The sequence below is a fragment of the Chrysemys picta genome, chromosome 7 (assembly GCF_011386835.1).
Source record: "Chrysemys picta bellii isolate R12L10 chromosome 7, ASM1138683v2, whole genome shotgun sequence".
NCBI classification, from domain to species: domain Eukaryota; kingdom Metazoa; phylum Chordata; order Testudines; family Emydidae; genus Chrysemys; species Chrysemys picta.
In genome coordinates, this window is record NC_088797.1 from 49,953,354 (window position 1) to 49,969,993 (window position 16,640).

Sequence of the window (16,640 nt, forward strand, 5' to 3'; positions counted from 1 at the left end):
ATCTACAGTCTGGATTCTGTGTCTTTCTGAGAGATCGGCGTGGGCTCAGCCAGATTTCCAGTGCTGGATCACCAGGTGAGACTACAGTCTGTGCCGGGCAGGTCAGATGAGGGGTCATCATGGACCTTTCTGGCCCTAACATCTCTGGCTGTAGTAATAATACATTTTCTAAAGGCGCCCTGTTGTCTTTAGATCATCAGCTATGGCTGGGAAACCGTTTTACCCCAGTCCCAGTAGGGGGCACTGTAGAGAGCGGGGCAGGAGCGCTGGCTGTGGGGAGAGCTCCCTGGTCCAGCCCCAGCCTCTCCCAGCAGGGGCTCTGTGGGGTGGGGCAGAGCGCTGGCTCTGGGGGAGCTCCCAGCTACTACAGTCCCAGTCTCTCCCAGCAGGGGGCTTTGTGGGGAGGGGGCAGGAGCGCTGGCTGTGGGCTATTAATTGATGGCCCATTCATTAATCCAGAACAAGGAAGCAGCTTTGAGACAAGGCCACTCCTGATGCCAGGGAGACATCAATGACTCCTCTGTGCCCTCTGTAAGCAGCCGCTGAGTCAGAGCCCAGAACTTCCTCCACGCCCTGCAGTCGCACTGAGCTGTCCGAGCCCTGGGTCTGACCCACGCCCGCTAGCTCTTGCTGTGTGCTGAGAGTGAGGAAACTTTCTAATGGCTCACCAGGGCCCGGGGTGAGTGACTCATCCGCTCGAGGGTCCTTCTCTGGCCCCCTTCAGCATCTCCCTTGTTTGGGACCCAGGCAGCATTGGGTCTATGTTATTGTCTGCAGTGAAGGTGGTCTGGGGTGCTCTGGGCCCTCTCTAAGAGAGGGAGAGCGATGGATCTTTGTGTGGGGATGGATGGATGGATGGACCGATAGGTGAGTGGGTGATGGGGCTTCCTAGTCTTGGTGCTGGGAAGGTCACTGGTTTCTCTGCCACTCCCAATCTAACCATCCAACTGAGCACAGAAGGTGGAGCTGCTGCTCCATCCTGTCTCTACCTCCCACTGGCTTCATGGCATGTGGTCTCCCTGCCCCAGGGGGCCTGCCCATGGCCAAGCTCTGCCTGACGTGGTTCCTGCAACCCAGTATCCTCGGCCTCTCCCAGCACAGGCTGATGCCTGGCTTGTGCATGGCTAGCGTGTCACACAGCCATGGCCTTCGCACAGCCGAGGAGAGCATGGGGCTGACGGGGACGCAAGCTCAGCTCGCTGCCTGTGCTGCTCCCACACCTGGGCCCCAGCACCCAGGACCTCTGCTCACTCACTCCCTGGCTCCAATGCCAGGGCAGGAACAAGGGCAGCATGCCACCCCACTCTCCAGTGTGGGGCAAAGGGCCCCATTGTACAGGGCCATCTGCTCACTCCCTCTGCGGGGGTCTGGGGGTGACGGGCGAGGCTGCCACATGAACACCCGATCCTGGCAGAGGCACCACTCCTCTCCGTGGGCCACATGGACATGGAGAGTGCTCTGCAGCATAGATGGGCACCTCTGGTGGAACCTACTGGTTGCTCCTCCCTCCTGGAGATGTGAGGGGTGCATCCTGGAGCCCCCTAGCAATGGCCCTTTGTGGTATATCCGTGGCTGGACAGCTCCAGGGCTGATGGGACTCTGAACTCTCCTGACATGCACAAACTCACACTAAACTGAGCTGTTCCCAGCTCCCCAGGCATATTCCCATGGAGAAAGATCCCAGGCCTGCTATGTGCTTGGCATCCCAGGCCATCCTGCCATCTGCTTCTCTCCTTGGGAGCCCTGACGGCACCATATGCAGATCAAAGGCCAGCACTGACTCCCCAGAACCCACTGCTGTGGAGGAAATGCCGGAGGTTTTAGCTGAGCACGTCTGGGCCCACAGGGAATCTGCGGGAATTAGGGTTCAGAAAATCCATGGTAAAGCCTGGAAGGTGGGGTTAACCCTCGACATGCTGAGAGTGGCCAGACTGCCCCCAAATGTCCAACCCCTCTTGTGCATATCATTGGAGGAAGAGGGGAACAGTGCCTTTCGGGAGCCCTATTAAAGCGCAGGACCCTGCTCCTGGGATTCTGCCTTAATGCAGCACCCTACGTGAAAGCGTGTTTGCTAGTTTCAACTGCTGGGAGAGACTCCAATGTTCCAGGAGCCTCTGGCTCATCACCAGCTGGGGCAGTTTGAACTGTGCTGGGTAGCCACTGCCCCTAGGGGCTGACAGGGATCGGCTACACGGGCGGAGCAGGGCGCAGCCGGCTGGGGGGGTCAGGGTGAGGAAACCTGAGCCTGTATTGCGAGGCAGGGCAGAGACAGAGAGATGGAGGGAGGGAGGAGGAAAGGATGAGGGAGAGACGGAGGAACATGTTCAGCTTTGATCTAAGCTGGCCCAGCTCTGATGAGGATCGTCTCATCTCTGGGAATCCATTCCCCCAGCAGCAGGGAAGGGTGCAGAGGAGTCATTCATGGTTGCATCACTATTTGGGTAATAGCCCTAAGCCAATTGAAAGGGAGACAGTGTTTCCCCCAGTGGCCATGTGTCATCCCCCCTGTACTGATATTCACATTCCCTATTGTTCCACCCTGCCGCTCATGACAACACCTGTACCCAGCCTGCACTTCTCTCCGCGTATAGGAGCATGCTCCATACTGTACCCCAGGAGTAAAATGTCCCTAGGAAGTCCCAGCTGCCCCAGTGCATCTTGGGATGAATATATAATAAAGCCAGCAGCCCCTTGGTTGCCCTTGGCACACACAGTGGTTGTTGCCATGCAGGACACAGCTATGCTCCACGCCAGCTTCCCAGCTGCAGCCCCCCAGGCCAATGTGCTCAGCTGGTTTCTAATGAGATCCAGCTCAACCCCATCTTAAGACACATGCCCTGCCACACGCCCGATAGGCCAGAGGGAAAAGTCAGACCAGGGGAGGGCGGCATGGTTGCAGAGTTAATCTGAGTGGCTGGGTGAGCAGCAGGGTGTAGAGGGACGTGGCCTCCCCAGAGTAGTGCTGAGACCCCCCCAGTCTCCAGCGATGCTCCCTTCCCACCCACATTGGGGCCACTCTTCCTTTGGAGCCTGTCTGCAGGACCATCTCCCTCCTGGATCAGGGGGCTGTGAGGGGGGAGACAGTACCCATGAGTTGGATAGAATTGCCCTGGGAAACCTGCTTAGAGCTGGGTTTGCCAACCCTCCAGGATTGTCCTAGAGTCTCCAGGAATTAAAGATTATTTTGTGTGATGAAACCTCCAGGAATACGTCCAACCAGAATTGGCAACCCTACCAGAACCCCCCTCCCCAAAGGAAGGCCAGATCAGAGTGAGGGGAGGGTGGGGCTCGGTGGGCAGAACCTGAGTCCCCTTCCCTAGCAGCTCCCATGCTCACATATCTGAGTAACACCTATCCAAAGAACCCAGAGCCAGAAACCCGGGCAGTGTCTCCAGCTAACGCTGTCAGGGGAGGAGACCTCACTTCAGATAGTGGGGGTTTTGGGTAATTGACGTACATAAACTCTTCTAGGCATTTCCTTGGCTGGCAGGAAAACACCAGCATTTTAAGGGTTAAAAATCCCTTGTATTCTGGGCCAGGCATCATATCTGTCCCTAACCCTGGGTCCCTTCTTCTGTCTGCAGCTTCCCCACAGAGCTTCAAGACCCAGGGCTACGTAGGTGCCGTTGGCACTGCCTGAGGATTACACAGTCTGCAATTAGGGCCGGCCAACACACAACTGCAACAGAAGCCCTTTGATGCAGGCCCTAGTGGGGAGAAGAAAGGCCCCTCTTGAGGCTGATGACTTCAGCTCGCAGAGAGGCGGATTTCTGTGGGACTCTGGAGTGCTCTGGCGTTCCCATTGTGCAGCTGTGGGGAGTGCAGCTTTGGAGACTGGTGACCTCTTCCCCTTCACTAACTTCAGCCCTGGCACACAGGCCAGCTTGGATTCAGTTAGCATAGCCCTCAGCCAAAATGACCCGCAATCAATAGCCTCGGCCAAATAGCCAAGAGGGCAAGTTTAATGTACTGGCTGTGCCCTGGTGCTCCTCAGTTCTCAGGAGCTAAGTCTGTACTTGGATATGGGAGACCACCAACGAAAGCCCAGCTTCTGTAGGAAGCCATCGACCCAGTGTGGTGCTAGGGGGCACTGTGGAGCAGGGTGAGTGACTCAGTCGGGAGGGGAGGTCATGTAAGGTCTGAGGCCTTTCTCTGCAGTCATATTAGGAGAGCAGCAGCCATGAGGCAAGAAACAGAAAGTCACATCCTCACATTCGATCCAAATTACATTAAAACAATGTGATATCGGGCTGTTAAGAAGGTGATCCTGTCCTAATAGCACCCACTATCACCAGATAAAGAAACAGATCTTAAGATGTTTAAAGAAAACTTTGATTGATGGCATTCTGTCTGGCAAGGAACCACATATCAACAGTTGTGGGTGTGAAATCTCTACTCCATTATTGTCAAGTATCAGAGGCGTAGCCGTGTTAGTCTGGATCTGTAAAAAGCAACAAAGAGTCCTGTGGCACCTTATAGACTAACAGACGTATTGGAGCATAAGCTTTCGTGGGTGAATACCCACTTCGTCAGACTCCATTATTGTTTTGCTTTTATGGTCTCCACTTCTCTATTGTTTATCTGTATGATTTTTGTCTGGTTCTTTGTTTGCTTCTGTCTGCTACATAACTAATTTTGCAAGGTGTAAATCAACTAAGGTGGCGGGGTATGATTGGGTAAAGAATTGTTTCACAGTATGTTAGGATTGGTCAAAGAATTGTTTAGTAAAACTTTAGTGAAATGATTGGTTAAGGTACAGCTAAGCAGGACTCAAGTTTCACTATATATAAACTGGGGTCCAAAAGAAAGTTCTTGAGAACCAACTCCAGGACACAGCCCCAAGATCAGAGCTGCTAGACCTCAACACCCTGCCAATCACAATGTGCAGAATCCGGAGACCCCAGATGACCTGATCCTGACTGGTGTAACCCCTTTGGGGTTTAGAGAGCATGGCCCTTTAAATCTTTTTCCTAAGGGAGAGGGGGAGAGTAAGGAAAAAGGAGGGAAACTCCAGGGGGCAGCGCTGGAGCTCCAAGGAGAGGTGGAGGCAGCCTGCAGGCCCTGGAAAAGTGAAGCAGCAGAGAACCTGCCCGAGGCCTGGGACGGACAGGGCCAATCAGGGACACCCCAGGACTAGGGTTACCATACATCCGGATTTTCCCGGACATGTCCGGCTTTTTGGGCTTCAAATCCCCGTCCGGGGGGAAATCCCAAAAAGCCGGACATGTCCGGGAAAATCGGGACATGCGGGGCCGGGGGCCGGGGCCGGGCTGGGGGCCGGGCCGGCAGTGCTGAGCCGGGGGCCGGGGCCGGGGCCCGGGGCCAGGGCCGGGCCGGCGGTGCTGAGCCGGGGGGCCAGGGGCCGGGGGCCGGGGGCCGGGCCGGCGGTGCTGAGCCGGGGGCCGGGGCTGGGGCTGGGCCGGGGGTGCTGGGCCAGGGGCCGGGGCCGGGGCCGGGGCCGGGGCCAGGGCCGGGCCGGCGGTGCTGAGCCGGGGGCCGGGGCTGGGGCTGGGCCAGCGGTGCTGAGCCGAGGGCCGGGGGCTGGGGCCGGGCCGGCGGTGCTGGGTCGGGGACCGGCAGTGCTGGGCCGGGGGTGCTCGGCCGGGGACTGGCCCGGGGCCGGCACCCCAGGGCCCAAGCCGACCCAGGCTGGAGACGCCGGGGGGGCCAGACTGGGCCGCACCTCCTCCCTCCCCCCTCCCCCCCCTTACCTGCTTCAGGCTTCCCGCGAATCAAATGTTCGCGGGAAGCAGGGGAGGGGGCGGAGTTGGGGCACTCAAAATATGGTAACCCTACCCAGGACAGGAGCCAGGAGGAGCACTGTACCAGGGAGGAATTGCCGAGAAGGACAGGCCAGAGCTGGACCCAGTATCACGGCTGCCTAGAGCTGCATGGGGCTGTGAGTACTGGGGCTTTTGACTCTGCATTGGGAACAAGGAGGGAGGTTGCTAGATAGTTAAGTGGGGAGGGGATCGCTCTGTGTGGCTTTGCAGAGAACGGCAGAAGAGGGCACTGGAGGGGTTTGTCGAGGGAAAGTTCACTGGCGCCGAAGACGACCAGGAGCACCCAAGACTCACCACTGGACTGGAACTTTGCTCAGGACTTCTGAACTCTGTGTGCAGACACATTGCTCAGGGTATGTCTACACTACGAAATTAGGTCGAATTTATAGAAGCCGGTTTTATAGAAATCGGTTGTATACAGCCGATTGTGTGTGTCCCCACATAAAATGCTCTAAGTGCATGAAGTCGGCGGACCGCGTCCACAGTACCGAGGCTAGCGTCGACTTCCGGAGCATTGCACTATGGGTAGCTATCCCACAGTTCCCGCAGTCTCCGCCGCCCAGTGGAATTCTGGGTTGAGATCCCAATGCTTGCAAATGATGCAAAACAGTGTTGCGGGGGGTTCTGGGTACGTGTCGTCAGGCACCTCCCCCTCCGTCAGAGCAACGGCAGACAATCGATTCACGCCTTTTTACCTGGGTTACCTGTGCAGACAACATACCACGCCAAGCATGGAGCCCGCTCAGCTCAGCTCAGCTCACCATCACCATATGTCCTCTGGGTGCCGGCAGACATGGTACTGCATTGCTACACAGCAGCAGCTAATTGCCTTTTGGCAGTAGACGGTGCAGCATGACTGGTAGCCTTCATTGGCGATCTGGGTGCTGGCAGACGTGGGGCTGCATTGCACACAACAGCAGCCCCTTGCCTTTTGGTAGACGATGGTATATTACAATTGATATCCGTCGTCGTCGTAATGCAGTGGCTGTCAATTATGGGCACCTGGGCAGACATGCTCAGTCCTATCGAACAGTCTCGACGATGATGGCTATCAGTCGTAGTATGCTATTTTCTGCCAAGCACCCAGTATTTTCTGCCAAGCACCCAGAAGATGCCGAGGGCTATCAGTCATGCTGCACCGTCGTCTGCCAGCTTAAGATGTAAAAAATAGATTTGTTCTGTATTCATTTGCTTCCCCCTCCCTCCGTGAAATCAACAGCCTGCTAAACCCAGGGTTTTGAGTTTAATCTTTGGGGGGGGGGCCATTCTGTGTGACAGTTGTTTGTGTTTCTCCCTGATGCACAGCCACCTTTGTTGATTTTAATTCCCTGTACCTGTACGCCATGTCGTCACTCACCCCTCCCTTCCTCCCTCCCTCCGTCTGTCAGATACTAGTTTCGCGCCTTTTTTCAGACCAGACGCCATAGCACTGGGATCATGGAGCCCGCTCAGATCACCGCGGCAATTATGAGCACTATGAACACCACGCGCATTGTCCTGGAGTATATGCAGAGCCAGGACATGCCAAAGCAAAATCAGGACCAGCCAAGGTACCTCTCAAAAAGTACAGGCCGCAGCAATGTGCAAATCATGGTGTTACTGGGGCAGGTTCATGCCGTGGAATGCCGATTCTGGGCCCGGGAAACAAGCACAGACTGGTGGGACCGCATCGTGCTGCAGGTGTGGGACGATTCTCAGTGGCTGTGAAACTTTTGCTTGCGTAACGGCACTTTCATGGAACTTTGTGACTTGCTTTCCCGTGCCCTGAAGCGCCAGAATACCAGGATGAGAGCAGCCCTCACAGTTGAGAAGCGAGTGGCGATAGCCCTGTGGAAGCTTGCTACGCCAGACAGCTACCGGTCAGTCGGGAATCAATTTGGAGTGGGCAAATCTACTGTGGGGGCTGCTGTGATCCAAGTTGCCAGGGCAATGAAAGACCTGGTGATATCAAGGGTAGTGACTCTGGGAAACATGCAGGCCATAGTGGATGGCTTTGCTGCAATGGGATTCCCAAACTGTGGTGGGGCGATAGACGGAACCCATATCCCTATCTTGGCACCGGAGCACCAAGCCACCGAGTACATAAACCACAAGGGGTACTTTTCAATGCTGCTGCAAGCCCAGGTGGATCACAAGGGACGTTTCACCAACATCAACATGGGATGGACGGGAAAGGTACATGATGCTCGCGTCTTCAGGCACTCTGGTCTGTTTCGAAAGCTGGAGGAAGGGACTTTCTTCCCGGACCAGAAAATAATCATTGGGGATGTTGAAATGCCTATAGTTATCCTTGGGGACCCAGCCTACCCCTTAATGCCATGGCTCATGAAGCCGTACACAGGCAGCCTGGACAGTAGTCAGGGCCTGTTCAACTACAGGCTGAGCAAGTGCCGAATGGTGGTGGAATGTGCATTTGGACGTTTAAAAGCGCGCTGGCGCAGCTTACTGACTTGCTCGGACCTCAGCGAAAAGAATATCCCCATTGTTATTGCTGCTTGCTGTGCGCTCCACAATATCTGTGAGAGTAAGGGGGAAACATTTATGGCGGGGTGGGAGGTTGAGGCAAATCGCCTGGCCGCTGATTACACGCAGCCAGACACCAGGGGGTTAGAAGAGCACAGCAGGGCACGGTGCGCATCAGAGAAGCTTTGAAAACGAGTTTTGTGACTGGCCAGGCTGCGGTGTGAGACTTCTGTTTGTTTCTCCTTGATGAACCCTCCGCCCCACCCCCCCACCCAGTTCAGTCTACTTCCTTATAAACCAAAAACCCCACCCTCCCCTCCCCCTTCGAGCACCGCTTGCAGAGGCAATAAAGTCATTGTTACTTCACATTCGTGCATACTTTATTAATTCATCACACAACTAGGGGGATAATTGCCAAGGTAGCCCGGGATGAGTGGGGGAGGAGGGAAGGAAAAGGACACACTGCAGTTTAAAACTTTAACTCTTATTGAAGGCCAGCCTTCTGATGCTCGGGCAATCATCTGGGGTGGAGTGACTGGGTGGCCGGAGGACCCCCCACCGTGTTCTTGGGCATCTGGGTGAGGAGGCTATGGAACTTGGGGAGGAGGGCTGTTGGTTACACAGGGTCTGTAGCGGCGGTCTCTGCTCCTGCTGTCTTTCCTGCAGCTCAACCATACGCTGGAGCATATCAGTTTGATGCTTCAGCAGTCGGAGCATTGACTCTTGCCTTCTGTCTGCAAGCTGACGCCACCTAACATCTTCAGCCCGCCACTTGCTCTGTTCATCCCACGATTCAGCCCACCACCTCTCCTCTCATTCATACTGTGCTTTTCTGTAGTCTGACATTGACTGCCTCCACGCATTCTGCTGTGCTCTTTCAGCGTGGGAGGACATCTGGAGCTCCGTGAACATGTCATCCCGAGTCCGCCGTTTTCTCCTTCTAATCTTCACTAGCCTCTGTGAAGGAGAAACATTTGCAGCTGGTGGAGGAGAAGGGAGAGGTGGTTAAAAAAGACACATTTTAGAGAACAATGGGTACACTCTTTCACGTTAAATTTTGCTGTTCACATTACACAGCACATGTGCTTTCATTACAAGGTCGCATTTTTCCTCTTATATTGAGGGCCTGCCAGTTTGGTGTGAGAGACCACTCACGCAGTGCCAGGCAACAGATTTCGGCTTGCAGGCAGCCATGGTAAGCCACAGTCTTTTGGCTTTTTTCACCTTCTTAACATGTGGGAATGGTTTCAAACTGTAGCACCCTCATTTCCCATACCAAGCACCCATTGGGTTGGCCAGTTGGCCATTTAAAATGGGTTTGCAATGTAAAAGGAGGGGCTGCGGTTCCCAGGTTAACATGCAGCACAAACCCAACTAACCCCCCTCCCGCCCCCAACACCCAATTCTCTGGGATGATCACTTCACCCCTTCCCCCACCGCGTGGCTAACAGCGGGGAACATTTCTGTTCAGCTGAGCAGGAACAGGCACCTCTGAATGTGCCCTTAATAAAATCACCCCATTTCAACCAGGTGACCGTGAATGATATCACTCTCCTGAGGATAACAAAGAGCGATAAGGAATGGATGTTGTCTGCATGCCAGCAAACACCGGGACCATACGCTGCCATGCTTTGTTATGCAATGATTCCAGACTATGTGCTACTGGCCTGGCGTGGTGAAGTGTCCTACCATGGTGGACGGGATAAGGCAGCCCTCCCCAGAAACCTTTTGCAAAGGCTTTGGGAGTAAATGAAGGAGAGCTTTCTGGAGATGTCCCTGGAGGATTTCTGCTCCATCCCCATACACGTTAACAGACTTTTCCAGTAGCTGTACTGGCCGCGATTGCCAGGGCAAATTAATCATTAATCATTAAACACTCTTGCTTTTAAACCATGTGTAATATTTACAAAGGTACACTCACCAGAGGTCCCCGGTGTGCCCTCAGGGTCTGGAAGCACGCCTTGGGTGAGTTTGGGGGTTACTGGCTCAAGGTCCTGGGTGCTAAACATATCCTGGCTGTTGGGGAAACCGGTTTCTCCACTTCCTTGCTGCTGTGAGCTATCCACATTATTTTCATCCTCCTCTTCCTCGTACCCCGAACCCTCTTCCCTGTGCGTTTCTCCAGTGAAGGAGTCATAACACACGGTTGGGGTAGTGGTGGCTGCACCCCCTAGCATGGCATGCAGCTCCGCGTAGAAGCAGCATGTTTGCGGCTGTGCCCCAGACCTTCCGTTTGCCTCTCTGGCTTTGTGGTAGGCTTGCCTTAGCTCCTTAATTTTCACGCGGCACTGCTGTGCGTCCCTGTTATGGCCTCTGTCCTTCATGGCCTTGGAGACCTTTTCTAATATTTTGCCATTTCTTTTACTGCTACGGAGTTCAGCTAGCACTGATTCATTTCCCCATATGGCGAGCAGATCCCGTACCTCCCGTTCGGTCCATGCTGGAGCTCTTTTGCGATCCTGGGACTCCATCACGGTTACCTGTGCTGATGAGCTCTGCGTGGTCACCTGTGCTCTCCACGCTGGGCAAACAGGAAATGAAATTCAAACGTTTGCGGGGCTTTTCCTGTCTACCTGGTCAGTGCATCTGAGTTGAGAGTGCTGTCCAGAGCGGTCACAATGAAGCACTGTGGGATAGCTCCCGGAGGCCAATAACGTCGAATTCCATCCACACTACCCCAATTCCGACCTGCTAAGGCCGATTTTATCGCTAATCCCCTCGTCGGAGGTGGAGTAAAGAAACCGGTTTAAAGGGCCCCTTAAGTCAAAAGAAAGGGCTTCGTCGTGTGAACGTGTCCAGGCTTAATTCGATTTAACGCTGCTAAAGTCGACCTAAACTCGTAGTGTAGACCAGGCCTCAGTGTCTGCCCTTCCAGACTGTGCTACCACTGGGCCCGTGGGGCCTTGGTTTGAATGCAACCCTGTTTTACTGCTCCCCCTATATTTCCCCTTGTTGTTTTTCTCCTCTCATCCCTCTGTAAATAAATATCTCCCTTGTTATATCCACTGTACTTTTCCTGTGGGTGGGTGTGTTCACTCTGGGGGGTTTGGAACAGGTGCCCCTGGGGTGGAAGGGATTTCTCCTGCTGCATTCCTGCGCTTGCCATCTCTTGGCCAGAGCTGCCTGCAGAGCAGACTCCATCTTGGCCACGAGGGCGCTAAAGTTACACTGGCAATTAGGAAAAGTTGGTCTGCCTTATTGGGAACGGTGAGCATTGTATGCTTAGTGTGTGCATTCTGTTTTGGTAATTGTTAATAGAGGATAAGGATATTACTGTGTAAGGCTCTTTCACTGGTAAAAAAGATCCTGCACACCTGCAGAAAAGTATGCCCTGAGCCCTAGGAACTGGGTATGGGTGGCCCTGAGCCCTAGGAACTGGGTATGGGTAGGTGCTTTTCGCCCTGAGCCCTAGGAACTGGGAAAGTGGTGGGGGTGCCAAAATCAACTGAGTTATGCCTTGAGCCCTTGGAACTGGGTAAAGGTGTGTGCCCTGCAGTGTGCAAGTAACAGTCAGTGCTGACCCCTATGCCCCAGCATAGTGCCAGGAGCCACTGTACTGCAGAAAGCAGGGTGGGTGACTCCGGGTGGCTTTCTCTTCTGAATCAGTGCTGAGGCCACCTTCCCCGGTCAGTGCTCGAAGGTGCTGTGTTGCAAGGAGCAGTGAGTGACGCATTAGACATTGCTCTTCTGAGTCAGGGCCAGCCTCAGCATGACACTAGAGCTGCTGTGTGCGCCTTCTTTTGAATGAGTCATAAACCCCAGCCTCTTTGGGGTCACCAGAGAGCCCATGGCATGTTTCATAAGTGCCGAGTGTTCACCCCAGAGGCCTGGCTGAATTCCAGCTAGAGGAGTTACACTCTCCCAACCTAACATCTCCCTCTATTTCTGCTTAGAGAAGTTATACATGTAATGCTCTCTGCTGTTGCGTAGCACTGCTAGGTCAGGACTGCTGCTGTGATCCACCCCAGAGAAAGGTGCATTGCAGAGGGCCTGGAGCAAGTCTGGTGACTGTGCAGCACATATGGATGAACAGCGGTAGAGAAGTATAATAGTGGTATTTTTCATACATTATAGAGGCAGTGAACATGATTGCATAGTTGAGGGTGAGCTGGGTTTTCCACTTAGAGCAGGGACTCAACCTCTGTGTTTGGTCTGAAGAACAAAGTGTATCCTCCCCAAATTTACAGCCCTTACTCTCTGGCCACAGAATGAATTGTCTGAGAATTTACAATTCATTGCAATCTTGTGCATAGGTTACACTTAAAAAAATTAGGTTGTAGTTAAACTAAGCTATTAACCATTGGGGTGTGTAATTGCTATTGTTAAATACGCTGCAGACAGAGTCACGCCAACAGTTCAGGTAATTCTTGGGCTTGCCTATATTTGAAATGCTACACTGCTGTTACTCTTCAGTGTAGACATTAGCTATGCAGATGGGTGGGGTTCTCCCTGAGAGGTGGTAGGTACACCGAGGGGGTGGGGGGACTTATCTACACCACTTAGGGGCATGGATTTTCACACCTCTGAGTGATGTAGCTGGGTCAACCTAACTTTTTAGTGTAGACCAAGCCTTAGGTGGGGACTTCGTGATATCACAGGTAACTCCATCAATCACTACCGTTTCTTTACAGCTAATTTGCATTGGATAATTCTATTGGGTATAATGTTTCAGTGTGGTATGATGGGGACTTGACGACTGGTAGATGGCTGCCAACCAGCCTGGGCATCAGTGCATGAAAGGCTGTGAACCGAGGTGGTGCTACCAGGGGAACTGAGGCTGCAGTGCAGCGGTGGCTGGTCATGCACAGAGATGTTGGGACTCCAGGACTGATCTCTCCCTGCCCCCTTTCACACAACACCAGTCTCACTGCCACAGCCCGTTATGCTAATAAATCAACTGCAATCCCCCAGTTCACTCCAGCTGCTTTGCACAGCTCTGTCAATGCAAAGCTGCTGTGAACCCAGCTGAACTGGTTGGTGCACTCTGTCTGCTTGGCATAAAATCGTAGGAATGGCAGGGACCTCAAGACAGTGGCGGATTAGTCACCGGGCCAATGGGGCCTTTGCCCAGGGTCCCTGGCCAATTGGGGCGCCCCCCACACCCTGACCCCACTCCCTGGCAGAGGCGCTGGCAGGGGAAGCCCCAGCACCTGGACCCTGGCTGTGGCCCTGGGACTGAAGGAGCTCTATCTCCCTGCCGGGCCTCAGGGCCAGGGCTGGCTCCAGGCACCAGCCCACCAAGCATGTGCTTGGGGCGGTGCCTGGAGGGGGACGGCGCGGCGGGGCGCTCTGGCCCGAGAGGGGGGCTGCGACTGGGTTCGCCGCCCTCCCCGCGGTGCTCCGGCCGCCAGGGAGAGCGGAGCCGCAGCGGGCTCGCCGCCCTCCCCCCTGGCGCTCCGGCCGGTCGGGGAGAGCGGGGCCCCGGCCGGGCTTGCCGCCCTCCCCCCGGCGCTCTGGCCGCCGGGGACTCTCCGCCCTCCCCCCAGCGCTCTGGCCGCTGGGGAGAGCGGAGAGCCCCAGCCGGGCTCTCCGCCCTCCTCCCGGCACTCTGGCCACCGGGGGCTCACCGCCCTCCCCCGGTGCTCTGGCCGCCAGGGAGAGCGGAGAGCCCCGGCCGGGCTCGCCGCTGGCGAGAGCGGAGAGCCCCGGCCGGGCTCTCCGCCCTGCTCCCAGCACTCCGGCCGGTCAGGGATTGTGGGCTCAGCGCCCTCCCCTGCCGCGCTGGGGTGGGGGGCGGAAAAAAGCCAGAGCCGGCCCTGCTCAGGGCTGGGGGAGCTCTCACTCCTCATTGTGGCCCGGGGGCCATGGCAGGCAGGGGGAAACAGAGCTTCTCTGGTCTTGGGGGGTGGGCAGAAAGCAGGGAGTTGTGGGGCTGCAGTGGGGGAGGGCAGAATAGGGCTGAGCGTGGGTGGAGTGGAGCAGAGCAGGGCCATGGGGGAAGGGGCACAATGCAGTGGGGCCATTGGCGGGGCTGCACACAGAAGGGCCCCATGAAACCTTAATCCTCCTCTGCCTCGATAGGTCATCTAGTCCAGTCCCCTGCACTCATGGCAGGATTAAGCATTATCTAGACCAGGGGTAGGCAACCTGCGGCACGCAAGCTGATTTTCAGTGGCACTCACACTGCCCGGTCCTTGCCACCGGTCGGGGGGCGGGAGAGGGGGGCTCTGCATTTTAATTTAATTTGAAATGAAGCTTCTTAAACATTTTAAAAACCTTATTTACTTTACATACAACAATAATTTAGTTATATATTATAGACTTATAGAAAGATATATTTTAACATTTTTAGAGGGTCTTACTGGCACTCAAAACCTTAAATTAGAATGAATAAATGAAGACTGGGCACACCACTTCTAAAAGGTTGCCGACCCCTGATCTAGACAATCCCTGATGGGTGTTCGGAGATTTTTAAGATCACATTAGACAATGACAGATATTCCACAACCTCCCTGGACAATTTATTCCAGTGCTTAACCACCCTGACAGTTAAGAAGTTTTTCCTAATGTCCAGCCTAAACCTCCCTTGCTGCAATTTAAGCCCATTGCTTCTTGTCCTGTCCTCAGAGGTTAATGAAAACAATTTTTCTCCCTCCCCCTTGTAACAGCCTTTTATGTACTTGACAACTGCTATCATGTCCCCTCAGTCTTCTGTTCTCCAGACTAAACAAGTCCAATTTTTTTTCAATCTTCCCTCGTAGGTCATGTTTTCTAGACCTTTAATCATTTTTGTTGCTCTTCTCTGGACTTTTCTCCAATTTTTTCACATCCTTTCTGAAATGTGGCTCCTAGAACTGGACACAATACTCCAGTTGAGGCCTAATCATATCGGTGGCTCTGTCCTTACCAGTGAACATTTTCAAGAGACAACGGAGGGTTGATACTGTGATGATTTGCCGGGGGGTGGGTGGGATTCTGTCTGCAGTCTGTACCACTTCTGGGGATAATTTAATGAAATGACAGTGTTAGGGAACACCAGTGTGTATGTGAATCCCTGTAACGATGCGGCGACTCACTGGCATGGCACCTTCTGCTGGACATCCAGGGAATTAGCTCGCCAGCCTCCAGAGCGTCCTCTGTCAGCCAGTGTCTCACGTGTCATTGGCCCCTGTGTTCCTCCTGGACTCCAGTGCCCCTTTCCCTTGGGGGCTGCCACCTCGCAGTACCCCCACAGTCTCTGGGTCTCCCCTCCCTGGGGAACCCCTAACCCCCAACCCCCTATCCCCACCTGGTCTCAGTATATGGCTACTGCCAGTCACCATCTAGCCCCTGCTCACTGGGGCAAAGTACAGTTAATTGCTACTCATCATTGGCAAGGAGGGTTTGGACCTACTGCCTTTGCCTAGTCCAGGCTACCCCTCTGTAGCCCCAGTACCTGTTCTGGCCTTTAACAAGGCCTGCAGTCTGGGGGTTCGCCAAGCTGGAGCTCCCCAGCCCTGCTCCACTCTAGGTACCTTCCTCAGCTTCTAGGCAGCCAGGCCCTTCTTCCACAAAAGCTAAAGGGAGAGTCCCATAGCTCCTGGCTTCCCTGGCCTTTATAAGGCTAGCTAGGGTCTGATTTGGGCATGGCCCCAGCTGTGGCTGTTTCCCCAATCAGCTGAGGCTTGCTGCTCTCCCTAGCAGCAGCCCTCACGCAGCTTCAGCCCTGTCCCCGGGGCTGATTTCAAGCCCTTCAGGGGCAGGAGCGGGTGACCACCCCACTACAATCCCCCATGAGTTAGCAGGGCTGTGCCATGTCTCTGTCAATCAGCATGCCAAGTAAAACACTTTGGGACAATGGGGTTGCTCTACCTGGGAGAAAACACTTCTTCCCCTTGTCTAAAGGAGGCAGGGGGTTGAGAGCAGTGCAAATACCAAAAGGCAGAACCAAAGAAGCAGGTGACCCCAGTAGGGGGGAAAACTGGAGGAGAGAGCATTTTTGCAGCTGATGAAGAAGAGGGAGGCTGTGGCAGGGGCAAGCTAGGCAAGGGGGTGCCCACCTGCCGGAACACAGATGTTCCCCAAGGGAAGGATGAGCTAGTCATAATTCAAAATGATCTGGACAAATTGGAAAAATGGTCTGAGTTAAACAGGATGAAGTTTAACAAAGACAAATGCAAAGTGCTCCACTTAGGAAGAAAAAATCAGTTTCACACATACAGAATGGGAAGAGACTGTCTAGGAAGGAGTACGGCAGAAAGGGATCTAGGGGTTATAGTGGACCACAAGCTAAATATGAGTCAACAGTGTGATGCTGTTGCAAAAAAAGCAAACATGATTCTGGGATGTATTAACAGGTGTGTTGTGAGCAAGACACGAGAAGTCATTCTTCCGCTCTACTCTGCTCTGGTTAGGCCTCAGCTGGAGTATTGTGTCCAGTTCTGGGCACTGCATTTTAAAAAAGATGTGGAGAAA